Below are 23,001 nucleotides of genomic sequence, written 5' to 3'. Positions count from 1 at the left end.
TACCCAGAAGGTTGGGTTAAACATTTAACCCAACCGCTGGGTCAAAACAGCCCAATTGCTGGGTTTGTCCCTATTTTACCCAGCACTGGGTTGTATTTAACCCAGCATTTTTTAGAGTGTAATATGCCAAGTAAAGTTTAATTATAATTTTTATATCAGTATGTCTCGAGTTATCTGTCAGTAAATATGTTAATAGATTTGAACTATACCTAGTATGAAATAAATGTATTTTAAATATATTACTTTTTTACTAGGGGAAAATAAGCAAAATCTGCAAATTTCTGTCACTGTTTGGATGTAGGATTTAGTAAAACACCCACAGATGAAACGGAAAACGTCTGGGCCATGTTTGCATTTTCTTCTGTCACTGGTCATAACTATAACCTTGAAATCAGGATTAGGCATTAAATCATGTCTTCAGAATCATTCATGCATGTGAAAATGAGCTGAGAATTGAATAAACAGTTTGTAATCTGGCTCAGAGGAAGACAGGAGTCTTTGTGACATTTTTTTCTGCTGATTAACGGACAATACAAGATTTCTTCACCTTACAAATTGTGGTCAAAAAAAAAAAATCTACAAAATGCATCACATTTTGTGAGAAAGTGTGACATTCAATCAAAACAGGCACTATTTTTTGAATCAGCACCTAAAAATTAGTAAGAAACAAACATTGGATTTCATTCAGCAAATATGATGCAGGCCAGTGTAATGGGCCTTTTCGTATTAATGCATGTTTATGGTCTTACTTACGTGAATGCCTTTTCAAACTTTGGAACCATAAACTGATAAATATCAAATTACCTGCATAATCACCATTTTGGGGTGTATTGACTGACAAATTTGTTAAAACTAGCTACATTTCATGGAACATTAATTGCTTTGAACAAAAGTCATGGGAGGTTTGTGGAAAATGTCAAACACTTGTGAGACTGATCACTGGTCAGCATGAGTCAATAAATGTTTTTTTGTTTTTTCCTCCATGATACAGGCCCTTGTTGCATACAAGGAAAAATTTAAATCGCATCATATGACCCCTTTAAGTCACGAATGCCTGTGTAGAAACGTGCACAGGGTGAGTTGGATTGGTTCTGTTTCAGTTTGTTATCATTGCTTGCCAATTACATCACATTGTCTCACCAAATAAAACCGAAATTGCCCACAACTGCATGACAACAGCATTACCTTACTTTTCCATAAAGGATCTGGAACGGTGTTGTTTAAAAAAAAAAGTGTAATTGAAGTAAAGCTGAAATAAAACAAATATTAGAAGAAAAACATAAAAAAAGCAAAATATTATGTTGGAAATAAAACAAATATTACTGTAGTATTTTTACAAGAAAATACTATTTCAGTCTTTCTAATTCAAAATGTGTTACTTGCTGTTCATTAATTGTGAAATTTACTAGCAATTTCTGAGTGAAACTTGTTTCTATACTATTTATTTTTTCATTGTTTCTATACTATTTTTTTCATTGGTAGCGAAATAAGTTGAAGTACTAAAATTAAAATAACGCTAAATAAAATAAATGTGAAACTTGTTTCTATACTATTTATTTTTTCATTGTTTCTATACTATTTTTTCATTGGTAGCGAAATAAGTTGAAGTACTAAAATTAAAATAACGCTAAATAAAATAAATAAAAATAAAAACTAAATAAAAAGCTAAATATAAATATTAAATATACATTAAATATTAATAAATGGGAACATTTCAAAAACTCAAAAATAAATTAAAATTAAAACAAAATTTAAAAAAGCTAAATCAAAATATAAATAAATACAGTAACACTTACTGTGCAGTAACACAATAAGGTTGCATGAGTTAAAATTAGTTAATGTACTACTAACTAACATTAATTGAGAATGAGTAGAAAATGATAAAATTAACATTAACTAATATTACTAAATGCTTTCTAATATTTGTGTTTGTTTGTTCATGTTAACAAATGGAACCTTATTGTAAAGTGTTATCAAAAACACTACAACAGTAAGGGAATGAGGACGGAGACCGTCAAGATCCTACACAACTAAGATGCAGAAATACTTTCTGAAGTCAAGATCGCAGCATAATGTCATAGTGACTATAATCACACAGACTTCACCACAACCATTATAAAGTTCATTCTACAAACACGACTGATTAATATCATATCAAAATGAAGACTCACTTGGGTTTCTCTCTCATGAATCCATGAACATAATCAACATATCAGTTCCTAACCTTTCAAAGCTGGAGCACTTGAACATCTGGAAGTGACATCATCGTTTCTAAAGAAGCTAAAATAAATATGGAAATTCTCCAATGAGACCGTCACGGGAAAACCAATCCAATACAACATGTGTTATGTACACAAAACCACAAATATCTGCTGAGGTCAACATGAAGAAGAAAGTCAACTAAATTTGTCTTAATAAAGCACATTTCAGTGCATGCTATTATAAAACGCTTCATCAAACGTAACAACTTGCTCCTGTTTCATTAGGGAAACACATCACATGACAGAAATAAAAACACAAAAGCTTAATCTGAAATGCAAGAAGATATGCCTAGTTAGGTGCAGTCTAAATATTTATCAGAGTGAGAACATCAGAACAGTACGTGTGTTCAGTAAGCACCTGTCGAGCCCATCTGGACACACATGACACACGGTTTCCATTAATCACCCTGACATGAGGAGTTCCAGATGAACGTGGCAGGTCATTGATAGGTTAGATGAGAGATCGGAAATTAAGCTAAATGAAATGTGCTTCACTAATATAGCCTGTAACCTGACGACAGAAAGCAGCCTGTTCAAACTTGTGGCACACAAGACTATAAGCATTTTTAATGTAACTGTAACAGGAGAAAATGAAAGTGTCACCAAGGCTGTATTAGTTTGCTAAAAAAAAAAACAGTAAAAACATTAATATCGTGAAATATTATTACCATTTAAAATAAATGTTTTCTATCTGAATTTATTGTAAAATATCATTTATTCCTGTGATCAAAGCTGAATTTTCAGCATCATTACTTCAGTGTCACATGCTCTTTCAGAAATCATTATGCTGATTTGCTGTTCAAGAAACATTTCTGATTATTATCAATGTTGAAAACACTTTTTTTATGAATGGAAAGCATTTATTTGAAATGTAAATCTTTTGTAACATTATAAATGTCACTTTTGATCAATGTAATGCATTCTTCAGGGTTTATGCATGTCTTAAAAAAGACTTAAATCACCCTTCCACAATTTAAGGCCTTTAAAAGCTATTAAATCAAGTCATGGAATTAAATGTTGCATGCATTAAAGGGGTCATCGGATGCTCATTTTCCACAAGTTGATATGATTCTTTAGGGTCTTAATGAAAAGTCGATAACATACTTTGGTTAAAACTGCTCAATGGTAGTGTAAAAACAGCCACCCATTTCGCTGCATATCTTTAAATGCTAATGAGCTCTGCTCACCCCACCCCTCTCTTCCGTGGAGTGACGAGCAGACTGTAAACTTCAGCCGCGAATGCTAGTGTCAATCAACAATCGTGGGAGGGGCCTGGGTCTGTGTGACATCACATAGCCAAGAAGCTGACAACGGATTGATTTGAGAAAGGGGATATTATTTATAGAGATTAAAAAAAACAAAACACTGAGTGGATTTTTATCAGGGTGGATGTGTACAAACACTGCCAACACACATGTATGTTCAAACAACATGTAAAAGTGAATTTGGCATCCGATGACCCCCATTAAAATGCAAAATCAATATCTTCCTCAGAAAAATTAAGAAATTAAGTTTTGTTTTCTACGGAGCCCCGCACATGACATGCAAGAAAAAAAAAAAAATCATGCGCACGATTTACTAATTCATTCCCTTGATGTACTAAAACGTGCACACAATTACTATTTAGCTCCCTCGATTTGCTAATTCGTTCCCTCGATTTGCTAAATCGTGCGCACAATTTGCTGATTCATTCTCTCGATTTATAAATCGTGTGCACGATTTAGAAAATCGAGGGAACGAATTAGTAAATTGTGCGCACAATTTATAAATCGAGGGAACGAAATAGTAAATCGTGCGCACGATTTTGCCTACTATTTTTTTCCTGCATGCCATGTGCGGGGCTCCGTAGTTTTCTGAGAAACTGGACAAAAAAGTATTTAATTTTGAATTTAATTTATTATTATTTTATTCTATTTTTTTTTTTATAAAAATGTAAAAGTCTTTATTGTCACTTTGAATCAATATAATGTGTTCTTGCTAAATAAAAAATAATTTTGACCACAAACTTATCTGTCCATCCATCATTTAAATAGCAGTAAAACTACTGGCAAAATTTTAGAAAGGCTACATGACCTACAACAACAGCCTAAAATGGCAACTAATCATCTATTCAGATCTTTGCTAACATTAATTTCCCAAGGAATCAGCAGCTGAAAATGAAAGTCATTTGAGAGGCTGAGCAAATAATTACATTTGGATGGAAGATTATGTAAAATATGCATTCAATGCACTGATGCGTGAATCATTCACAATAAGACCTGAAACGTGTATTAAGAATAGTGTTGATTCCGACTTCATGTTGACTTTAAGTTACTCTTTTTTAAAAAACTCAACTCTGTAAAAAATGACTGTGAATTTAACGGTAAAAGACTGTAAAAATGCTACAGTAAAATCCTGTTAAATGGTTAACGGTAAATTCTCCTACTATATACGGTGAAAAACTGTATTGGACATTACATGTATTGGACATTAATTTTACGGTAGTTTGGTAGACCGTATAATTTACAGTGAATAACCGTAAATTGGCATTCCCAGAATTCCCTGCATTACATTTCAAGTTTGATGTTTTTTGTTTCTTCTTAGTTTTTTCTTATCAGTTTTGCATATTAGGGTTGTATGTTACACCTAATGTTAAATGAATGTTTATTGCATGATTTCAGTTTCATGTGTGTTACCATGATGGTGTTTAGTGTTTGTGTGAATGACACTGTGCACTTTCTATATTATGTTATTATTTCAAAGCTGCTTGTGATAGGCTTTGGTTCATCGTGTGACTTTCTCATCACCACCTGCATTTGGTGGTTATCAGTGTATTAAAAAAGTTACAAAACAGATTTCAGTACTTCAACAGGTTGGTATATTAACATTATATCAGTTAATGAAATTATGGTATTTAACTGTAAATTTAAGTTAAAACCGTAAAACCTAAAATGTTGCTACCATATTTTTTACGGTAAAATTCCGGCAACCACAGCTGCCGGTTTTTTACCGTAAATTTTACTGAATTTTTTTTTACAGTGAACCACTCAGGTGAAGTTCACAATAGAACATATCGTAGATTCTTCACAACCTGATTTACAATACGTGTATCATTTGGTTTAACTAATTTAAACGAGGCTTTATAAGTGGCAGAGATAGTGGCAGAGATATAAGTCTGTATGTCTTTCAACAGTGTAACCAAAAAGGTTATGATGGAGAATGATGTAAATGTCACCACATGCTCGTATACCAAGTCAGCAGGTACAAAAATATTATTCAAGAATCAAGAATCCAGTGTGAAATAGCTTATTTTGCCATTAAAAGCACATAAAATGTGTCTGTTGATTATAATAAAGTCCTAAGTGAGACAAAGAGTCACTGAAGACTGCTAGAGATTTAACAAACATCACTCCTCAGACATACAGCAGATCTGTCACGCTCAACATAAACATGAACAGCCACGGTACCTTCTGATGGAGAGAGACGGATCCAAACACACCCTCTGATGCTCGCTGGCCTGAGATGGAGGTCTGAGTCAGTGAACCAGGCTTAAAAACACCCAGATCCACAAATGTTGTCTGCATAATTGAGAAACATTTAAAACCACCAAGTGTGTCTGTTGTCATGAGCAGATGGTTTCAAGCCCATTGGAAAGAAAAATCGGCCATTAGATCTCCTTAATATATAGATTTTTTTTCTTCCTAGATGGCAAAGTGCCTCATTCATGAAAAACGAGCAGAATGAATTTGTGTAAATCGCTCATAAAACTATTCATGTGTAAATTGTTGCATTCGATTCAACACGAGAAACACTTTATGTGTTTACGGTTTACGTAGAAATGAGTTCTGCTTGTTTCTCACGAATAACTCACAAACGGCAAAGTCTTTTGATTATCAGTCGTTCTTAAAAGAAAAATACCCAGTTATCTCACACAATTATAGTTTCAGAAAATATCTCAATAATGTCTCAAACCGTGCTCAGATTTGCCAAGATACAAAGTCAGCAATCAAAACCATCGATCTCAATATGAACTCAATTTCTCGTCAAATTTTTCCGAAAGCAGTTAATCTGAGCAGTTCTTCATTGATTTTTATTAAGCTATACTCCTAGTATACATCAACTATTGACAGTGTTGACAATGTTGATAACTATAAGACAATGTTGAAAACTATAAGACAATGTTGATTCTTTAATATGAAAACTTCATTAAGTCTTCTGGAGCTATGAAGAACAACACTTGAGCACCATTTCGCAAAAAATTATAAACTTAACTAAACTAAAATAAATCACGAATGAGATCTTTAAAATATTTCAATTAAGTCTCTTGCATCTCAGATGTTTCACCTAAAAACAGACACAAATGAGTCAAAAGTTGACATACAGTAAGAGAATAAAGCTGAGGTGAAGGTGTGGGGTCATTCATTTAGACTTTGATGAGAAATATATACTGAGATTTCTGAATTTTTAGGCTGTATCAAACCTGAGCACAGTTTTAGGCATAGTGAGATTATTTAAAAAAATGTCCGTTTGCCATTTGCTCTCCATCTGATCTCATTGCAGTCTAAGAGTAACAACTGAGATATTCAATAAATGCCCGATTTTTTTCAATGGGATGAAGGTCCTCCATGCAAAATTACATCCAATACATAGTACATGAAGTGTGTCATGTATCATATGAATTGCACGCCTTGCTTTGTTGATACATCATAAAAACACAGAGATATATACAATATGACTTATTTATGATGTTTTTGTGTGTTTTCTCCATGGAGAGACGTGCTTTGAAAGGGGCTTATGGAGAGAAGGCACCATACAGTGATAAATTATACAAGGTCAAAGCAAGGTTACGCAAAAGACTGCAGCCTTGACTGCTGAAAAATTTAAACAGGACAATTGAGAGTGAGCAAGAGTCCACTGAGCTCTTCACACATTACAAAAACATGAGCGTGACTGGAAAGATTCATGAAAGCCATATGTATTTCACAGGGATGTGATTTTGGATGGATGAATCATGGATGCACTTTGACAGAAGTCAAACTAAATAACCCATCCTTCCCTAGAAAACCCATTACTCAGAAGATTAAGAATAAATAAATAAATTTGGTTAAAGGTGTGGATAGTTAGACAAGAAACACCTGTGGTTCCCAAACTCGATTTAAACACTGGATCTAACAGAGATGGGTAGAGATTGACTGTGATCTTATATTAAACTATGAGTAATTTTATACTATTCAACTATTTCGGCTGGCAATGTCAATGTCAAAAGGCTACATTTTATATTAATTATGCTCTCTCTCTTTCCCTCTCTCTCTCTCTATTTACAGTATATATTTGTATAATTGAGATATTATTTTTACTAGTTTTTTTGTTCATATTTAGATTTTTTAAATTTTTCAATTTAATATATTGATATGAATGACAAAACGAATGACAAAACTAATAAAAATGACAAAAATACACAACAAAAATGCTAAAATAAATGTATATTTCAAAAATAACAACTACATTTAAATTATATAAATTATATAAAAAATAGTATTATTGATATACTATTTTTTTAACTTCTTTTTATTAATTTAGAATTAAGTATTATTTTTGTATTTTCTGTTATTATTTAATTTTAGTTTTATTAATTTTGAAATCTTAATTTAGTTATTTTCTGAATTTGTATTTTTTGTCTTTTTTTTTGTGTCACACTATAACACATATCAAAAGTTGGGGTCAGATAGTTTTTTTTTTTTATTAATACTTTTATTCAGCAGTAATGCTGTAGTAAATTAATGTGACAGTAAAGACATTTTAATGTTACAAAACATTTATATTTTGGTGCTGATCTTTTGAACTTTCTATTGATCAAGGAATAATGAAAAAAAGTATTTTAGATTTCTAAAAGATCATGTGACACTGAAGACTGGAGTAATGATGCTGAAAATTCAGCTTTGCATCACAGGAAAAAAAATACATTTAATACACACACTTATGACCCCTTTAAGTAATTTTGTTCTCTATTCTTCCTCATTAGCTTTATCAATGTTTTTATTCATGTTTATTTCAGTTTTAGTTTAGTACATCAAGTTAAACTAATTGAAAATAATATAAATATATATTTTTTTAATATTAATTTACAAATTTTAGTAATTTTGTTCAGTATTTTTTCTCGTTTTATTAGTTTATTACTTTCCCTCCCCAAAATATGTCTATACTGTTTTGTTTTGATTCATGTTTATTTCAGTTTGTTATGTTTGTACATCAAGTTAAACTTAATGAAAACAGGATTTTTATGTATTTTTCAAATATTTTAACTTATTTCAGTTACAGTTTCTTTAAGTTACAAAAATGTAATAACCATGAAAGACAGTAATTACAGATACAATTTCTTGTGAAAATACAGATAAATAATTAAATAAAGTATTTAAAAAGCAGTTTTAATCCATACAAACCTCCTATCCAAATGGAAAGGACAACACAAAGAAAAAGTACCACTGAATCCATTGATGATTGATATGTGGTTATGTATTTCAGTAATGTCCATACTAAAACTTCTTCCAGCCTTTTAAATATTGTGCTGAATTATTTTTTTGGGGTCATTTAATGATACTAGCAGGAAAAACAGATGTGAGCGGTTTCCGATTGTGGAACGTCCGAGCCAAACAGCCAAACGCTCAATGGCAGCTTTTTACATATTTTTTTTTGGCTGCAGGTCTGAGTCATTATTTGGATGCTTGACATTCAATGGAAATGAACGGCTAGTCCTAGGACATCTCCTCCAAAGACAGCGCTGAAGTTTCTTGAAGGCGTGAGGGTCAGATTGCATAACTGAGAACGACACACAAGGGCCGTGAGGAGTCTTTTTTCCACCGAAATATCCCCGGTTCCCGAAAGGCCCCTGATGAGCTGCGTACAATATTATTATTGTCATAGATACTGCTGTGCTTCCAATGCTCCTTTTCGTCATACAAGGATATAATACTCAGTCATCTGAAGCATCTGGTTTACGTGCTACAGTAAGAGGGCTATTCATTCTGTGTCATTCCCTGATGACAGCGGGCTTAGAGATTTGTCTGTCATGCTACCCTAAATGGAACTAGCAGTGGCCCGTGGACTAAAGCGAACACTGGGGCTTCCAAATACAAGCAGCCAACAATCCACTCATTTAAAATAAATTTAAATACATACAAAAATGACTTAAGGGTTTTCTTTGGAACCATATGCATAAATATTCCTGAATATAACAGAAAAAATGTCATGAGAAATCACACCTGTGTCTGCAAACATAAGTAAAATAAAATAAAGTCAGGGAAGTGGCCAGTACTTACAGTCAGTACTTTTGACACCGAGTTTGTCAACATTAAGAAAGCTTGTTTCCACCATGGGATAAAAAAACTCTCACAATTCTGACTTTTTTTCTTGCAATTCTGAGTTTATATCTCATAATTCTGACTTCTTCTTTTCTCATAATTATGAGAAAAAATGTTATCTCGCAATTGTGTGATGTAAACTTGCTTCCCCTTTGGGAACTCACACTGCGTTGGAAACGCTTTGGGAACGCCCCTGTGTGCCCACGCTCTGAATCACATGTGAAATCAGTCCAACGGAATGGCAAAACGTCACGGGCGGGGTGACGTAGAGACCAGAGAGCTTAAAAGCGCATCCGAAACAAGCAACGTTAGCGTCTGTGTTTTCAGCAAGCATGAAATGTGTCAGTCTTATTTACTGTTGTTTGTATTAACCGTGCACAATCACTTCTATATGGCGAGCTACAGACAGCACTTTAGACCGTGTGTTCTTCTCTGCCCGCGCTAAACTTTCCAGGTGTGAATGCACACGGTCGTTGTGTTGTTTGTTCGGGAGCAGAGCATGCAGAGTCAGCTCTCCATGGAGCTGATTGTGCATCGTGCTCCCGCCGGGCACACTTCAAGGAGTGTGTCCGTGTTTGCGGTCTTTGCGGTTCCTGTCCTGCTGTTGCTGAGGCACGGTGGCGATTGGGATCGCGGGGATTGCATTTGAATCTAGTGCTCTCTCTCAAGGTTCGGAAGCCCGTGGTCTCTTCCCACTTTGAGTGAGTTTACGCTGCAGCTATCTTCCTCCGAGGAGGTTGATGGTGTTAGCATTATTGTGATGAGATTGAGGACTCGGCATCTCAATCTTTTGCATATGAAAAGCATACTGCATTTTAGATCACTTGTTTCTCCCTGCCCTCGCTATAATAAGGGGTGGGGATGCACGGTATTTATGTGTGGTTTGTTTTGGAGCGGAGCACACACAGTCAGCTCTCGTGGGGGAAAGTTTTATGCAATGTAGAATCGAGTGGCTCACGCGTTGCCAAGGACAGACGCTTGCGAGCTATCTGTTCCCAGTGCAGCATCACCCCTAAGGCCCCGACATTTTCCAATGCTGGACGGGAGCAGTGACAGCTGTGTTCCAGCTCCTCAAGCCGAAGGCTTCTAAGCAGAAGGCGGATCTGCGGACCATCATTCTCGCTAGATAGTCTTCGACTTAAAGGACCTGACGCCTATGGCCCAAGACTTCTGAGGGCGGGCCCCTCTGGGGATGAGTGGTGTACACCTCATCATACGGTGCCCGTCTCTCCTCAGTGCCCTCAGGATATCAGTCTGTCAACCCTGCCACCCCCGGTGCTTCAGGACAGAGTGGTCTCCAGCGAGCACATCTCTCAGCATCCGCCCGGAAACGTAGCGGTCCTGAGAGGCTCGCTACCTCCAAGGAGGTCTTTAGAGAAGCTAGATCGACCGTTTCCTGCCAGTCCTCCACTTCAGGGCACCGAGCTAGCCACTCTAAATACACCAGAGGCCAGTCTTGAGAGACTGGTCCCCTTAGTAGATCATCTGGCAGGGTGGAAGCTTCTGCCAAATGTGTCTCATTGGGTCCTGCACACTATAGAAAGAGGCTACAAGATTCAGTTCGGGTCTCGTCCGCCTCTATTCAACGGGGTGTTTCCCACTCTGGTGGGCCCTGAGCAGGCTCTGGTCATGGAACAAGACATAGACACTTTCTTGAGGAAGGAGGCCATCGAGGTGGCACCTCCTCTTGACAGAGAGTCTGGGTTCTACAGCTGGTACTTCATCGTTCTGAAGAAGGATGGGGGGTTACTTCCGATTCTAGATCTGCGTTTTCTGAACCGCTCAGTCATGAGACTCAAGTTCAAAATGCTCACGATCAAACAGGTCGTGTCTCAAATCAGGTCTGAGGACTGGTTTGTGACGATAGATCTGAAAGATGCCTACTTCCACATATCTGTCCTTCCTCAACACAGGAAGTTCCTGAGGTTTGCTTTCGGGGGCAAAGCGTACCAATATCGGGTTCTTCCGTTCGGTCTGGAGCTCTCACCCTGCACTTTCACCAAGTGTGTGGATGCTGCTCTGGCTCCTCTGCGATTCCAGGGCATCTGCATACTCAACTACATCGACGATTGGTTGACACCAGCTCAATCAGAGCAGATGGCGGTTCGGCATCGAGATGACGTTCTCGCTCACATGAAAGAGTTGGGGTTAAATCTAAACGCAAAGAAAAGTGTGCTTTCTCCACTACAGAGAACCACTTATCTGTGTGTGGTGTGGGATTCGACCACGTTGCAGGCGCGTATGTCTCCTGCTCTGATCGAGTCGATCCTCACAGCCGTGAAGAGAGTGAGAGAATGCTAGTCACTCAATGTCAGACAGTTTCAGAGACTGTTCGGTCTGATGGCAGCTGCGTCCAACGTGATACCTTTTGGCCTGCTGTACATGAGACCCTTGCAGTGGTGGCTCAGGACCAGAGGGTTCTCCCCGAGGGGCAACCCACTTTGCATGATCAGGGTCACACGGCGATGCTTACGTGCCTTAGACATGTGGAGGAAACCTTGGTTCCCTGTCACAAGGCCCAGTGCTGGGGGCTCCTTGTTGTCGCACATGCTAACGACGGTCATGAGTGGCTGCTCCACCCAGGGTCTATGGGGAGGTCACCATCTCACGTGGCACATGAATTGCCTGGAGATGCTGGCCGTGTTTCAGGCTCTGAAACACTTTCTCCCACTTGTTTGCGTCTCGAGAGACCTCACAATGTCCCCTGTGGTTCTCTCTCACACATCCCCCTCTTGGGCTGGATGCCATGGTACAGACGTGGCCGAGGCTTCGTCTGTACGCCTTCCCAGTTAACTGCACGGTTGGTTCAGTTCTGGAGTTCCTGCAGGAACGATTCTCCGCAGGTTTGACCCCTCCACATTTAGAGTGTTTGTGGCGGCCATAGCTGCTTACCATCAACTGAGGTTGTTGAGACCATACTCCAGTCCAGAGCTCCCTCCACAAGGAAACTGTACTCCTTGAAGTGGATTGTGTTCACGTCATTGTGCGGAAATCATCAGATGGTCCCAGTTAACTGCCCGTTTGGTTCAGTTCTGGAGTTCCTGCAGGAATGATTCTCCGCAGGTTTGACCACCTCCGCCTTTAGAGTGTTCGTGGCGGCCATAGCTGCTTACCACGACCCTTTGGGTGGTCAGTCATTGGGGGCGAAACCCGTTGGTACATGTTTATTTTGTTCTGTGAGGCCAGGAGAAGTATGGTACCACTCCAGACTCTCAGGTGCATCTGTCTTAGCTGTGCTCGTTATGATTTCACACTAGACAGACATTTGTCAGTATGGGGGCGTGGGCATTCTCGTTCCCAAAGCACGAGTTCCCGAAGGGGAACGTCCCAGGTTATGTATGTAACCATAACGAGGGAACAAGACGCTGTGTCTCCTTGCCATTCTTCCTGCATCCCTGTGAGCGACTTGCTTCAACTTATCAGAAGCTAATATTCCAAAGCGTTTTCCGACACAGCGTCTCGTTCCCTCTGGGAACCATGGTTACATACGCAACCTGGGACGTTGTGTGTGTGTGTGGTGTATATATAGGTATATATATATATATACACACTGTATATATATATATAAAGACTTTTATCGACTTTTACTTTTTACTTTACACACACACACACATTTATATATATATATATATATATATATAAAACACACACGCTTGTATCCTCAGCTTGTATAACAGAAGAGATAGCAAATAAGTAATAAATTATTAAATAGCCAGTTCATGTCAGTTCTCTCTCCGTTTTCATAAGCAATGTATGTAAGGCATGCCAGTTTACAGCATAACCTATGATACTATTTTTTTATCAGGTAATTTGCATGCAGTACCATGGCGACTGCACCATTTTTTGTCTTTCCATTACCTCTTTGTTAATTCAGTCTCCGGCAATAAGATCTAACCAACAAAGCAGGCATTGTGACTGTATCTCAACAGCAATATTCTTAATAACTCATAGTAACATCACTTTGTTTAGCCATTTGTAATTTGTCCAGAATGAAAACTACGGTGGCCGAGAAGTGCAAAGCAAATCACAATTCTGAAAACAAAATAACAAATTACAAACGCAAATGCAAGTCTAAAAAACAAAATAACAATTCAGAAAGCACAACAACAATTCAGAAAACATTATAACAAGTCAGAAAACACAATGACAAATTCGAAAACAAAATAACAAGTCAGAAAACACGACGACAAATCCGAAACAAATTAACAAGTCAGAAAACACAACGACAAATCAGGCCATCTCCGAACTTTCTACCACGACTCTGCTGTTCTTCGGCTGGTTCTTCCATGTATACGTTGATTGACAGATGTCTCCTCCAGTCAGTTGTGAGTAATCCCAAACCAATGGCGCTGTCTTTGTGTTTTCTGACTTGTTATAATGTTTTCTGAATTGTTGTTGTGTTTTCTGAATTGTTATTTTGTTTTTTAGACTTGCATTTGCGTTTGTAACTTGTTATTTTGTTTTCAGAATTGTGATTTGCTTTGCACTTCTCGGCCACCGTAGAAAACAAACACAAAACAGATTTAGATTCAGTAAATTATAAATTAGCAACAAAAAAAAGTTTTTTACATAAAGTTTTATATGACCTGAAGAAATCTCGGTATTCTTCACATCTTGCATTGCAAAGATAGTATGTGCAGCATTTGTATATAGAACTAATCACATAAACATCAACAACATTGACAATCACCAAACATTCATCTTTAAATTCATAATTAGGATGAGCTCTTAACGTCAATATAGAATAACTGGTGAAACACTGGTGTTTCTCAATATAGAAACACTGGTGACAAAACAGCATAAATTAACTCAGAAAACAGCAAAATATCATTATATTATATATATCATTTACTCTTTCTGAAATGCATCCTGGGAAATGACAAACACTTAACAAATCAGCAATATCGTTCAGTATTCATATGACTCTGTTAGGCTAGTTGGGACTATGTGTTTTCATAAAGATTCATAGTCATTCACATGTCATCATTTCTGACTCGTGTGATTTTTTATGTAATTGCTTTTTTTGGACATGCTGGAAAAGGTCGGGATTGATTGTAGCACATCCAGAAGCAAAGCAAAACAGAGCTTTCTCTTGCCAGCAGTAAGTTTCCAGAAACAGAGCGAGATTAATAGAGCAGCAAAACGATTAATTCCTACCAACCTGCCAAACTCATCCTGGAGAAAACATTCACCTGCACATTTGAATCATCTTGCACATGCATCCTAGAAGTCCTGTGGTTGTTTCCATCATTGCAATTTCATAAGGATTCAAATGGCCTCCTAGCCTTAACTTTCCTACACCTTTTGTGCTCCAGACATGAATGATTCCTCAAATCACTTGTCTTATTGAGGAGAGTGTGCTGTTACTTTAGTGAACAGACAAGCAGTTCACTTTACCTGAACAAATAATCATTAAATGAGGGGCTTGAGGCATATACTGTAGAGAACAGAATATCACCGAGACTTTAGGGTGGATTATATCAGCAAAAAAACTGATTTGTTCAAAATTATATGTGGAAAATGGGGTGAATTTTGATTTGTTGTTGACTATATAAGTAGCTGTGGCCTTTTACCTATTAACTAAGCAGAAAAACAGTTCAAAACAAAATGCTTTGAACATGACAGGAGGGTTAGTGCTGTTTGCTTTCATTGCATTTCATACATCAGCGCATTGATCACTGTTCTGTTTTCATAAATATTTATGCTGACATCAGTGCAGTGTTTTCTGTCAAGACTTTCCTCAGTGAAGAGGTATGCAAATGACAGTCTAATCTAAATACAAAGCGATGTCTTTTGTCTGATAAACAGCTCAAGTCCAGCCAAAGATGTTGCGTTTTCAGAGTTGTTTGTCTTATAGGGAGATGAATCAAACAGGGACACGAAGCTTCAGAGTTTACTGATCCCATAATCAAATGGACAGAGATTAAATGTATTTTACAAACACAGAGTTTCACTTCTACTGTAATATCTTTAGTATTTAAAACAAAGTGTGTTTCTAGCTCAAATATGTTTGGTTATTTTCGGGTATGCATAAAATGAACATATTGACAGCAAACCTAAAGCATTTTTTTTAGAGATTTCAATCAAATTTGGAAAATATTAAATGTTTTCAATCAATGTAGGATGATTTATTTAATCTCCTGAGTGAATTGAAACCATTTGATGGACACATAAAACTACTAAAGACAGGTGACATATTAAATGTTTTTTTCATAATAATTTGGAATATATAATAGAATGCTATTTATGGACAGTTAAAAATAATAAGATAGTTAAAAAACAAAATTAAAAATCAAATTTCATAATTAAAAACTAGTTTTCCAAATAACTAGACATCTTCTAAAGTTTGCTTAAAATGTACTTTCCATCAGGCCATCCAAGATGTAGATGAGTTTGTTTCTTCATCAGATTTGGAGAAATTTAGCATTGCATCACTTGCTCACCAACGGATCCTCTGCAGTGAATGGGTGCCGTTAGAATGAGAGTCCAAACAGCTGATAAAAACGTCACAATAATCCACAAGTAATCCACACCACTCCAGTCCATCAGTTAACATCTTGTGAAGCCAAAAAGTGTGTGTTTGGAAGAAACAAATCCATCAAGACATTTATAACTTCAAACCGTTGCTTCCGGCTTGTCCATAATACATAATATTGATTTCTCCAGTGCAAAAGTCTCATCTGAATCAAGAGAGAAATATGCAAAGATCAAGCACCATTCAAAACAGTTCAAAACAAATATATTGGTGGATTTTGATGTGAGAGGACAATAAGGGATGGACATTTTCACTTGAGGAAGCGTTATTATGGATTATGGACTTGTATTTTAGCCAGAAGTTATGGTTTAAAGTTAAATGCTTTAATGGTGGATTTGTTTCTTACAAGACATTAATTGATGGACTGGAATGTTTTTTTATCAGCTGTTTGTACTCTCATTCTGACGGCACCCATTCACTGCAGAGGGTGCATTGGTGAGCAAGTGATGTAATGCTACATTTCTCCAAATCTGTTCTGATGAAGAAACAAAATCATCTACATCTTAAATAGACTGAGGGTGAGTAAATTGTCAGTAAATTTTCAGCTAATTTTCATTTTTGGGAAAGTAACTATTCCTTTAACCCTGGTCTAATGGCTGTATTTTTTCCATGGTGATGCACTGATGTAATTTACATTGACAGAAGATGTAAATCTCTTTGAAGAAGCTTGATCTTAAACACAGTTTAATACACACACAAAGTGTGAGTGAATTAAACAAACCCCCACCCCTAAGTATAAGCAATAGTAATCGTGATTTGAACAAGCGCTTTTCTTTGGAAGATCACTGAAGGCCTTTGTTAACAAAAGAGATGCACGTTGCTTGTAAAGCTAAAAGTCTGTTAACACTCACTGTCTGCAGCTGCTTCAGTCTAAACAACATCTGTTCTGCTACCGTAAGTCAATATATTAATTTTACACTGATGCATTTGCGCATATACAGGCCACATGCATTTACATTTGCAGGATTTCTATTATTAAACCAAAATTAACTTTCTTGCATTAAAAAGTTGTTTCGTTTAATTAGTCCCTAATAGCTGAAAGAAATATTGCCCTTGCTAAGATCATTTAATAAATATGCCTCATTAACATTCCAAATGAGACACAGAATTTAAACTTGTAGGCAGGATGTTAAACTGCCCAAATAAATGCATGTTATATTCAGCATTAAACTTGGTGTCGGTGTCACGTTTGAGTTCCTGTTCTGTTTTAGTCCATTTATCTCATTATTAGTTAAGCATCCTCACCTGTGCTATCCTCATCAAGTCACCTATATAAGGTCTATCCTTTGTTCAGTTTGGTTGTCTGATATTATTTGTGTTACAACTTGTGGAATACCCTGTGATCTATTAAATAGTGAAAAGCTAATCTTCGTCTTCGTGTGCCTTCCCATTACCAGAGGTGTGACAGTCGAAACCTGCAGCTCAATTTAAGCAGCCAAATGAATCAAATTAACATCTCAAATTAACATCTACTTAACCTGCCATTAAATTTTACATCAATAAAATGAAACCATTTGAAACAAATTCAATCACGTTTATGCATTTGGCAGATGCTTTTATTCAAAGTGACTTACATTGCATTTAATGTATGCATTTGATCAGTTCATAAGTTCATGCAATCCCTGGGAATCAAACCCACGATCTTGTCATTGCTAGCACCATCCTCTACTGTTTGAGCTACAGAATGCCTTTCAATTCCAAAAACTTTTTATGGACTTTTAAAAAAGCATCACACAGAGCCATTCATAAATATATCCAAGTGACCTATGACCTTCACTGTCAAACTGAGCTGAAGAGTTGACCCCCATGGGGTCATGACCTTAAGTTCCAATCTTTTACTACTATTTAGGTCTCTTATCTCACTTTGACCTTCAACAACAGATCCCATTATTGACCGTACCTTTTCTAGCCACACCATGTGATGGAAAACCAAAGAAAAACGGAGTCAGACACGAGGAAGAAAAAACACATCAGCTTTATTCAGAGGCCCAAACTGAGCAAAAATATGCCATTTGGTGCAGATGTTGATATTTATATGGCAAAAAAAGTAAGATTCTGAGAATTCTGAGAGCTTGTAATGTAAATCAATGAGATCTTTATAACAGACTAGTCAAATGCATATAAATATCAGTCGTCACTCTTTATCTTCAATAATGTGTCTTAGTAAGATGATATTAAAATGATTAGTTCTAAGCTCTGTAGATTCAAAACATATAATGCAATGCAATACAATGATGATTGAGAGATGAACAAATAAACGTTCATTAAAAGCCAGATGATCATATTTGATACTCGCATTTGAACAGGAATTTTCTAAGAATGAAATATAGATAATCATGTAAACATAAGATGCATCAGTCCAGTCATCTTGAAATATTATTAACAATATAAAAGTCATACTAATGTTTACTTCCGTAAAGAATTCACAGCAAAATGGCACATGAAGTGTGAAGGTAAGGTGGACGTTTTTACAATTATACTAAAATGCCTTTTATTTGCTAAAAAAACTATAAGCTATCAATCAGACAACATGTACAGTAGTAGATTATGTAGAACAGGTTTTTCAGCAAAGTTTTGGTCATGTTGATAATTTAGAGGCCTTAGAAATTTGTGCATCAAATATGGTACAGTAGGTTTTATAGGGTTAAAGTGAGAAAGTCATACATTGTATTGTCACCTCAGGTCACTGTAGTTCAGCTTTAATGATGATCTGCTCTTAAACAGCCATTTTAACATGAACATTTATGAACACCGAAAGGTTGCAATGACTGTATTTGACTAACTAGTGCCATTAACTTCAGTGTGGAACGTCTCTATACTAGCGCTACACCAAAACATGTCTATATCTCCACGACAACTGCACCATCACTTTCTAATGCATAAGACTGTGGTGAATGGCACAGAATCAAATACATTAGTCATTAGTAATTTTCCCTTGCAGGCGTGCAGACCATGCCAAAAGTCTACGGCACATTATGACTGCAATTGAAGTGGAAGGACATCACCATCCTGTGAGCAGCAAAACTCAAGTCATCGTCTGCTAAATCGCCCACTCGAATAAACCTCTGAGAAGAGCTTTGGTTTGAGAAAAAGATAGAAGGAAAATGACTTTCTCAACTCTTCCAAGACCATAATACAGTAGTTTAAAGGGTGGAAATTATATTACTGACTCTTCTTCTCAGGTTGCGTAGTTTAAGCATCTGTTAAATGCAGGCAAGTTACAAGAACATGTAAGAAACATCAGAAAGTCTATATAAATATCCTAAGAGGAAACTATCACAAGATATGTCTCGCTCCATCTCCCTGAACACAAGTGAACATAAATTATCCCAAACAGAAACAACAACAACAGATTAACAGGAAGACAGAAGCCATTTGGATGACCAGATCCAACACAAGAACCAGCTGGTGTCTCCTCACTGCCTCCAGCATCCTTTCAAACCAGACTCAAACTCATGATATCCTCGCCAAATGCTTGCCAACTGTAAGTATTAAGGTTTGCTTTTGCTATAAATTATACCTCTAAGTGTGTGCCATATCTAGAAAACAGAATATCAGAGACTTGAGGGTGTAGGACTCTAGCAACCACCTACAACAACCTAGATCCATGTCAGGCAGCATGCATATTTTTTTATGATAACATAAGCAAACATTTAATTTTTCACACTTTTGCATGTATTATCAAAAATAAAGCAAGCATATCAAACAAAACACTAAGTATTAAGCATAAGTCGGTGCATAACATAACACAAAGGGGCTTCACTTCTAGGACAATGAATAGGACCAATATGCAGATCAGAAGAATCTATAATGTAAAGTCAAGAACTTTCCAATAATCAAAAGGACTATCCAAGCAAACACAGAACGTTCCTCTATAATGTTAGCATATTACATGCTTCTTCTTTTTTAATAACACTAAAATAATGTTCTCTATGTTTTTGTAACAAAAAATGAACCATTCTAGAACATTGCAGATATTTACAGAACATTCTCTAAAGGTTTTTTATTTTTTTTATTTTTTTTAGGATTTATTGTTTTAGGTTTTTATTGTCTTTTATTGTTTGTGTGACAACCTAAAGAGAACCTACAGAATGTTCTCTAATGGTTATTTTTAGGTTTTAGTTTTATAACCATAAACTAACCATAAACAAATTGTGGGCATCAGAGGAACTGCATTAAGTTGGTTTCAGTCATATCTTAAAAATAGAAGCTTCTCAATCAGTATTGGACGATATTTTTCTGGGGAGGTCCCCCTGACTTGTGGGGTCCCCCAAGGCTCTATTTTGGTCCCTTTATTGTTTTCTTTATATATGCTTCCTTTAGCCTCTATTTTTGAAAAGCATGGCTTCTATTATATACTCAACTTTATTTGCCGCTGAAGCATAAAAATGGTGTAGACTCCCTCTGTGCCTGTCTTTCCGATGTCAAAGCCTGGATGTCTTTGAAAATTTTTTAAAATCTAAATGAGAGTAAAACAGAGAGCATTGTGTTTGGCTCTTCTGAAGTCCCAAACATTTCTCATGTAAATTCTGGTGTTTTATCATCTTCAGTTAAATCAGCTGTAAAAAAAAACAAACTTGGGCGTCTTTTTCGATAGTGCACTTAAATTTGATTAACAAATACATTTAGTTGTCAAATCAAGTTTTTACCAATTAAGAACGTTGGCTAAAGTGAAGACCTTCCTTTCTTTTAAGCACTTTGAAACTGCAATTCATGCTTTTATTTATTCTAGAATTGATTATTGTAATTCCCTGTAACTGGGAATAAACAGTTATTCAATATCTAGATTACAAATGGTCCAAAATGCGGCTGCACGTCTTTTAACCGGTGTTCGTAAATACGAACATATTACTCCTGTGTTAATGTCTTTACATTGGCTCCCAGTATGCTTTAGAATTGCTTTTAAAGTGCTTTTGCTTGTTTTTAAATGTTTAAATGGCCTCGCTCCCCCTTACCTCTCCGACCTGTTGTGTGAATATCATCCGAAAAGAACTCTTAGGTCTGCCAGCCAGAGTTTGTTAACTGTTTCAAAGTCAAAATTAAAATATATGACTTGTGATGTTGTTTGTTGTCTGATGTTTGCTTGGTTTGTATACATGTTTTATAAGTCTTTTACAACATTGTACAGCACATTGGTCAACTGTAGTTGTTTTTAATTGTGCTTTATAAATAAATTGAAACTTGAGACTTAACCTTCCAAGAAAATTGCAGAGAGGCTTTTTTGTTACAAACTGAGGAGAACCTACAGTATACACAACATTCACTAATGGTTATTTTTTTATTTCTATGTATTTATAAACAAACTAACCATCCCAGAACACAGAAGGGAGGTTTTGTGAGAACCTAAAAAGAACCCACACAGAACGTTCTCTAATGGTTATTTGTAGGTTTTATATTTTTAAACAAACTAACCTTCCAAGAACATTGCAGAGAGGTTTCTGTGAGAACCTCTAATACCTCTAATAGATATTTTCAGGTTTTATTTTTATAACATAAACTAACATTCCCAGAATGTTGCAGGTAGTTTTTTTTTGTAACAACCTAAAGAGAACCTATATAGAATATTCTCTAATAGCTATTTTTAAGTCTTATTGTTATAACCATAGCAACCCAAGAACACTGCAAAGTGTGAAAAGGTTTTACATAAGAAATGGGATACAATTCTCTTTGTTGAAGTGCTGCAAAGAAATATTAAAGAACCTGTTACTTTAAAAAGGCTCATATCGTAAGAAATCACGTTCATACTATGAAAGCAAATTGAAATTTCAAAACCACCATTTTTTTTAACTAAAATGCAAAAAGAACTCGTTCTGAACTTCTACTTTCTGAGAACAGTCAAATCGGCCCCATTCAAACATCAGTTTAGTGTTGAAAAACTTTTATCAGCCACTGCCAGGTCCTAATTTATCCCCTAATTTAGTGCTGTTACTCATTTTGCATGCAAAAAGGTTGCTTGCATATTAATTACTTAAAGGTACAGTAGCACAATTTCAAGGTCCAGGGAAAAATGGTAGTATTAACCTAAATTACAACCAGTTTGGCACTTTAAAAAAAAAATCTACACAATAATATGATAAATGTATAATCTGTCTGCTAATCATGTTCAGCAAGGTTATTGACTTCAGCATTCAGGACAGAAAACGCAAATACAGGTGTCTAATGTGAATTCCTAAAGCTTTACGTGATGAGATATATCTGCATGCTCTGCATCACTGTTGTCATCAGGCTACTTCACATTTGTATATATACAGTAAAAGCATCGGTAACGGAAAAGTTTACAAACAACGCTTACTGATTTGTGTGTCCGGATGATCAGCTCACAAACAGATTCAAAGGACAACCATCCATTCTTCAAGAGACCGAAGCCTGAGTTTAACGTACACTAGTGCTCAGTGTGGACGGCTCAATGTCAGCCTGATACAGATATTGGATGGGCCTGCAATCAATATTAATACAGAGTAATCAGCCAATCGAAAGAGGTCAGAGAGCTGAATGACAGGATGTACAATACTGATCATGATTACAGTTACATCAAGCTCAATATACTAATGACATACCTCTCCATCTCCATCTTCACAGGTTGAATGGTCACATCCTTCCTCAGGAATACAGAAAAGAGTAAGAAAGTAGAATATAATTACTTGTGCTTGTTAAAACAGGCATCTGATATTCTGGTCTTGGGTCCATCCTTCAATTTAAGTCTATGGGAATTTTCCATTTTATTGTCTGACAGGTGAAATGTAAATATTCTTCAAATCTTCAGTTCAGAAAGACAAATAATTTGAGTTACAATTCACATTCATTAATCTAATTACATAGGGTTTTGTTAAAATCCAATGCAACAGCAAAAGAGATGCACTGCTTTAAC

General features: G+C 36.2%; 1 protein-coding gene across 1 annotated transcript in view; it reads right to left on the bottom strand.

Moving 5' to 3' along the window:
* LOC107725145 (tenascin-like) overlaps nt 1–22,720 on the bottom strand; it is a 99,609-nt gene extending 76,889 nt beyond the window's left edge. The window contains 2 exon segments of the mRNA XM_016534307.1: nt 22,426–22,569; nt 22,691–22,720. The gene's annotated coding sequence lies outside the window, so the exon portion shown is untranslated.
* Nucleotides 22,721–23,001: the final 281 nt, after the last annotated feature.

The sequence above is a fragment of the Sinocyclocheilus rhinocerous genome, unplaced genomic scaffold, assembly GCF_001515625.1.
Source record: "Sinocyclocheilus rhinocerous isolate Xijiao unplaced genomic scaffold, SAMN03320098_v1.1 scaffold1295, whole genome shotgun sequence".
Classification (NCBI taxonomy): Eukaryota; Metazoa; Chordata; class Actinopteri; order Cypriniformes; family Cyprinidae; genus Sinocyclocheilus; species Sinocyclocheilus rhinocerous.
The sequence above is the reverse complement of the archived record's forward strand: the minus strand, read 5'-3'. Positions and strand labels throughout refer to the sequence as shown.